The 6,952-nt window shown below is 44.5% G+C and overlaps 1 long non-coding RNA gene and 1 pseudogene across 2 annotated transcripts in view; both read left to right on the top strand.

Moving 5' to 3' along the window:
- Positions 1-1,148: 1,148 nt before the first annotated feature.
- On the top strand, positions 1,149-4,792 carry LOC109922136 (annotated as a pseudogene).
- A 1,490-nt stretch (positions 4,793-6,282) lies between these two features.
- LOC125487606 overlaps positions 6,283-6,952 on the top strand; it is a 25,562-nt gene continuing 24,892 nt past the window's right edge. For both annotated transcript variants that reach the window (XR_007265974.1, XR_007265973.1), the window contains exon 1: positions 6,283-6,379. This is a non-coding gene — a long non-coding RNA (uncharacterized LOC125487606). The remainder of the gene's footprint in view (positions 6,380-6,952) is intronic.

Here is a 6,952-nt window from a genome sequence, read left to right as displayed (position 1 = left end):
TTACATTAGATTATTATTAAAATGGAAACAATGATCTGGGTCATGCAGTGAAGGCAGGATAATGGCACAAAGTGATGATGCTGATTAGGAGAGTCAATGCAGACATGAAAATGAAATCATTTACAGGGTTAGTATTGTGTTGCGTTTGTTGACCGATATAATGTTCAAAACCACAATAGAGGTCGTCTCCAGTGCAAGAAAAAAAACAACCTTCCCGACTGAAAGATGCTGTAGGTAGCGTACCTGGCAATTCAGCAGCACAATATGATCCCCGGATCGACAGAAGCGGAAACCTCATTTTAGAAAACGCACAGAAGTGACAGTAAAATATTAAACAGAGTTAAAGTTCATACATTATTAGAGACAGAGGAAGTTAGACAGGAGGAGCTCAGACAGGTGCACGTTGAAACTGAGCAATGGACAGATTGAACAAGCCAGTGCGCACGAATCACCCTTCATTTCGCCCTTACCAACATAGCTGCCACACAGATGCCCCGGCGCAGCCAGCCTGTTGCAAAAATGGCGAACAGTCTGCAAACCTCCGAACGTCTTTGAGATCCTGAGATAACAAGGTGTACAGCTGGATGAAGACAGCAGGCCAAGCAGCATCAGAGGAGCAGGAAGGCTGACGTTTCGGGCCTAGACCCTTTGAGATCCTGCAGTGTTTTGCAAACGAGGAACAACAGTTCCTCATTCTGGACCCTGCACCTTCCACAATATGTTTATTACGGTAACCCGGTCCACCGCTCCGGCCACCCGCAATTAATCTGCAGTTGATAGTAGGAACTGCAGATGCTGGAGGGCTTCGCAGTGGGGTTAAAATTGAATCAGAGATAGTAGGAACTGCAGATGCTGGAGAATCAGAGATAGTAGGAACTGCAGATGTTGGATGAAGGGTCTAGGCCCGAAACGTCAGCCTTTCTGCTCCTATGATGCTGCTTGGCCTGCTGTGTTCATCCAGGTCTGCACCTTGTTGTATCTATTAACCTGCAGTTCTTCGTTTCATTGAATTTTATTGGATGTTTGATTATCGCGCGGATACGAGGAGGAGAGCACGAGTGGCTGGCCCTTCAACCAATAGGAGTGAATGGGAGGCGGGGCTGGAGGACTGACGGAGTGCGACTGGTCCTCCAGCCAATGGGAATGAACGTGGGGTTGGGCTAACGGGCGGACACGTGACCATCACCCCAAAAGACGCCGCTGTCGATGCAGTCTGGACGAATGCGGAGTTTGAGCGAGACGGTAAATGGGGAGGGCCTGTCGAGAGCGGGAGGAAAATAGAATTCTTGTAGAGACTGTGAGGTTACGGAAATACCGGATATATCCGCCAAACCTGAATAAAGTCTCTTCGTCCCCCCTTTATAGAAAACGGCTGCGGGCCTAGGGTACTTGCAGCCCTGGTTTATCAGTGTCCTCTTTAATGGGGCAACGTCCCGCAGAATGCGTGCGCAGTATTCCTTCGTCTCTCCCATGTAGGGGTTTTTGGGGTGCGATTCTTCCGACAACAAACTCAAACCTGGATAAATGTTGTATCAGAGATAGTAGGAACTGCAGATACTGGAGAATCTGAGATAACAAGGTGTAGAGCTGGATGAACACAGCAGGCCAAGCCTTCCTGCTCCTATGATGCTGCTTGGCCTGCTGTGTTCATCCAGTTCTAAACCTTGTTATCTCTGGATAGATGTTTGTCTGTTCTGAGTTTCAGTCCTGGACTGATATTGGAAACACCTATGATAGGGTAAGGGGAAGATTCGTGCACAACAAAGTGTGACTAGTATAGAATTAAAATAACTGAAATAGAAATTGCTGGAGAAAAACAACAGGTCTGGCAGTATTTGTGGAGAGAAAGCAAAGTTAACCTTTCTGAAGCAGGGTCACTGGACGTGAAACGTTGAATTTATCTAACAATTTATGTTTTTGTTTCAGGTTAAGAATACTTTTGTCATTGCATATTCAAAAGGCCTCTTCTGTACTCTAATTCTATAAATTGATTGAGAACTGAAATTTTTGTTTGTCCTAAATTTTTGTGCTGATATCGATTAACGTCATACAGGGCAAATCACTGGATCCTACAACATTGAAGAGGCCCTTTGGCCCGTATACCCTGTGCCGATCTATCAATACTTATCCCACTTTATAGCACTTGCTTTTGCTATCCTCCCAGGTAGTGCATTGGAGCTTCCAAATGCGCACTAGATGAAAGAAAATGCCTTACTTTTCATCTAAGCCTCCTGCCCTTCACTTTAAATTCACGCCCACTTGTTGATCCTTCAACCAAAAGGAAGAACTGCTTCCTATTCATACTGTCCATGACTCTCATTATCTAATACACTTTGATCATGTCCCCTCTCAGCCTTGTCTGCTCTAAAGAAAACAACCTGAGCCTACTCAGCTTCTTTTCACACACTTTGGCACCACTGTGACAAAACTCCTCTGCAAGAGAACAGGACAGTCCACCCTTCTTAAGGCATAGTAGCATCACAATACAACCCTAACAGATGGAGTCCTCTTCTGAAATCAATCCTGACATTGAAGGAATCAGTCTGGTAAACCTCCTTTCTGCTCTCTCAATATCCAGAACATCTTTCCTTGGGAAAGGAAAACAAAACTGCACATAATATTCCAGGTGTGGTCTCACCAAGGCCCTTACAGAAAGATATACCTGCTACTGTATTTGAATCCTCTCACCATGAAGGACAATGTATCACTTGCATTCTTCTCTGTTTGCTGTACCTACCTGCTTACTGAAAGAGTTAGAGGAGTATGAAACAAAATGGCTTCAGAGACTCTAATATAAAATTGTTGAACATATTGTTCCCATTATATCCATGTTGGTCATCAAGCACCTCCTTACATTCATCCCATTTCTGGCATTCAGCCTGTAGCCTATGTTGTGGTGTTTTGCATCATCATTTGAACACTTCTTCAAGGTTATAATGTTTCCTGTATCTGTCACCATTTCAAATGCAGCCAGACCTGCTGAGTATCTGAGTTTCTGTTTTTACATCAGATTTCCAGCATTTTGCTTCTGCACTTGTGCTTAGTCCTTCTGATGGATCACAGGGTATGGGATGAAAACAGGAACAAGTGGAATTGCAGATCAATAAAATGACCCTGACCACCTTTATCTCTTTCTGTAACTTTGCGAAACCACTCCATAGTTCCCTTTCCTGAAGGATGTTTATAAACCAGTTTTAAGGATAATCAGCGGTTTCCCCAAATGTCAGCTCCACAATCGAACAGTTTAATTTCTAAGTTTTACAAACTATGTCAATTTTTCTGGTTTCTCAATAACTACATTTGTTTTCTATTTGATAGGTTAACATGCAATTGGAGAATTCAAATGGAATCCCATCCAAATCAGACTGTCACTCTGTTTATTAAAACCTAATTATCTCAGGACTTTGAAAGAAAATGCACTGTTCGTACTGGAGAGAATCACAAATGCGGTGTGTGTGGAAGAGTCTATGAAGATATATCTGAAATGTCCAAACACCAGCACAGTCACACTGGGGAGAGACTGTGGAAATGTGGGGATTGCGGGAAGGGATTTCTTTACCAATCCCAGCTGAAAATTCACCAACGCAGTCACACTGGGGAGAGACCATTCATCTGTGCTGACTGTGGGAAGGGATTCACTCAGAAAACAAATCTGCTGAAACACCAACGAGTTCACTCTGGAGAGAGACCATTAACCTGCTCTGAATGTGGGAAAGGATTTGCTCAGTCATCCAATCTGCTGATACACCAAAGAGTTCACTCTCGGGAGAGACCATTCGCCTGCTCTGAATGTGGGAAAGGCTTCACTCAGTCAACTGACCTGCTCAAACACCAGCGAGTTCACACTGGGGAGATACCATTCACCTGCACTGTGTGTGGGAAGGGATTCACTCGGTCATCTGACTTGCTGAAACACCAGCGAGTTCATTCTGGGGAGAGACCATTCACCTGCTCTGAGTGTGGGAAAGCATTCACTCAGACAGCTGACCTGCTGAGACATAAGCGAGTTCATACTGGGGAAAAACCATTCACCTGCTCTGAGTGTGGGAAGGGATTCACTCAGTCGTCCCACCTGCTGAGACACCAGCGAGTTCACACTGGAGAGAGACCATTTACTTGTTCTGAATGTGGGAAAGGGTTCGCCCAGTCATCCAACCTGCTGATACACCAGCGTGTACACTCTGGGGAGAGACCATTCACCTGCTCTGAATGTGGGAAAGGATTCACTCAGACAACTGACTTGCTGATACACCAGCGAGTTCACACTGGGGAAAGACCATTCACCTGCTCTGAGTGTGGGAAGGGATTCACTCGTTCATCCAAACTGCTGAGACATCAGCGAATTCACCCTGGTGAGAGGCCATTCATCTGCTGAGTGTGGCAAAGGCTTTGCTGATTTGTCAAACCTGTTGGCACACCAACAGCATCACCCTGGGGAGTAATCATTCGACTGTTCCCTGTGAGAAGGGCTTTATTCAATCACCAGCCTGCAGATACACCAGCAAGTACAAGTATACAGAAGGTAGAATCTGTTCACCTGCTCCAAGTGCGGAGAAGTCTTTTCACTTTGATCAAACATGTTAACACAACAGTGAGTTGACACTGAGGAGAAATGTATGGGAAGGATTCACTTGGTCATCCACCCTGTTCACACATCAGTGAATTTGCAAAGATGTACAGTTGAAAGACTTTCCTCATACTCACACCAATGAATGAACCATAGTCATTTGTGAGCTATTTGTATTGATGTTATTAAACACTGCTTCATTAAAAGTGCTGATATTATGGTTAACTTGTTTATACAATTGTTTACTTTTGAACTGATCACAACATCAATTTACAACAGCACATTGACACTGGGTATAAACTATCCACCTGCACAGTGTGTGAATTGGGATTTTCTGGTTCATCAGGACTGGTTAAACACTGATGAGTGCCCAATTAACTGAATGGGTTGGAGTTTGACCTATACCTCCAAACTATGTTTTCTAGAGCGTGTTTCTGATGATATTTGTAAACACTAAAGTCTGGTTAGCTATTTGGGTTAAAAATTATATAAATCAGCTTTCTATGAACCATATGGTGCATCAACTCAAGTGTGAGGATCTCATGGAGTTTCTTTGTGACTATGAATGAGACAATCAGTACACTTTGAATGATCAGTTGGGAGGAGACACATCCAGAGTGAGGTACTACTCCTGAGTAGGTGCTGCTGGAAAATGTAGTGCACCATTGCAATTCTGTACACAGGGAAGAGGTGTTTCAGTTTGTCTTGTTCATTGTCTGTAATGGCAATTGTCAGGATTTACTTTTTGTAAGGCTATATTCTTCAGCTTCAACTAAGCAGGCAGAAGGGATTTGTAGTTTAACAGTTGTACTTTCAGAGGACTGACAACTGGGAAACAAATCAAAAAAGTGACAACTGGCAACTGATTAATTGCATTGATTATTTCATGGTATAACAATTACAAGTGAGTTCTTATAAGATGGCATGACAGCAGGGCTGACACCTGTGATGTGCTATTCCTATACTCTGTAGCAAATAATGGAAGCTTCGGTTGTTTCTAGTGCCCATGTGTGCGGGAAATGTGCCCAGCTATGAGTAAGCCACATGTTAAAAAATAGATTTCTGCAATAGATTTCACTGGACCTGAAATATTAACTCCCTGCAGATGTTGCCTGACCTGCTGAATTTTATTTTAAAACAATTTCTGCTTTTGTTTCTCATTTCCAGCACAAGCAATTCTTTAGGTTTTTTTTCTTTGTTGTCCAGCTTTTATGGAACATTTTTTTCTCTTGGACCTCCAAGCTCTAAATGCCCATCAGCCACAGAGTCCAATTCCAATAAAGTGCTGGATAATTCTTTCCCTGTAAACAATTTGGGACAACTGGAAGCAGTGCTCCTGGCCCTCACATCTCATTCAGCAACTCACATACAAACCGATACTGGGAATCAGAAACAAAGGCAGAAAATGTTTTCGAAATAAAAGTGCTGGAAAGGCTCAGCAGATCTGGCAGCATCTGTGAAGAGAAATCAGAGTTATGGTTTCAAGTTCAGTGACCCTTCCGCAGAACCGGTAATTTCCAGCAATTTCTGTTTTGTTTTACATGCAAACTAACTGATTGACAGCTCTCAGCCGAAAGGAGGAGGGGGCGGGACTGGAGGACCGAGTGGGGGCAGTCCTCCAACAAATGGAGGAGGCGATGGGCGGGGCGAGTCCCTCGAACAATGAGAGTGAATCGGCGACGGGACAAAAAAAATGAACAAGCGTCGCACATGCGCCGTGCTGTCGACAGGCTCCGGTGAAGATGGCGGCTATTAACTTGGGTTATGTGAGGGAAGAATCTGAGGCGTTGTCGCCGATGACATGCCATAAAGGTAAGTTTCAATCAGTATTCACTGTCTCCTCCTCTCGTTGTGTTTCTGTATCCAGGCAACCCATCCACCGTTCTCTCCCGGTTTCTCTGGGGAGCCCTCACCGGGTTACAACAGAATGCGGCCCATCGTCGGAGTCCAACCGCAGGGACAACACTGGGCATGCTCCACCTCACGGCAGAACGCAGTTGATTGACAACAGGTCAGAACCAATAGAACACGAATATGGCTGCAGGACCGTTCGAGTGCGGCTAATTCTCCAACTAATGGGAGTGAAAGAGGGGCGGGCCTGGTTCTCTAAATCACTGGAGTGAATGAGGGATGCGTCTAGATAATTGAGTTTTCAGTAGGGGAAGCGTTTTAGGAACAAAAGTTGCTGAAAAAGCTCAGCACGTCTGGTAACTTCTGTGAAGAAAAATCAGAGTTAACGTTTCGGCTTCGGTGACCCTCCCTCAGAACTGATGGGAACTAGGAAAATGAGATAACAAGGTGTAGAGCTGGATGAACACAGCAGGCTAAGCAGCATCAGAGGAGCAGGAAGGCTGACGTTTCGGGCCTAGACCCTTCTTCAGAGGA

Source organism: Rhincodon typus, chromosome 42, assembly GCF_021869965.1.
Source record: "Rhincodon typus isolate 14 chromosome 42, sRhiTyp1.1, whole genome shotgun sequence".
Lineage (NCBI taxonomy): Eukaryota > Metazoa > Chordata > Chondrichthyes > Orectolobiformes > Rhincodontidae > Rhincodon > Rhincodon typus.
The sequence above is the reverse complement of the archived record's forward strand: the minus strand, read 5'-3'. Positions and strand labels throughout refer to the sequence as shown.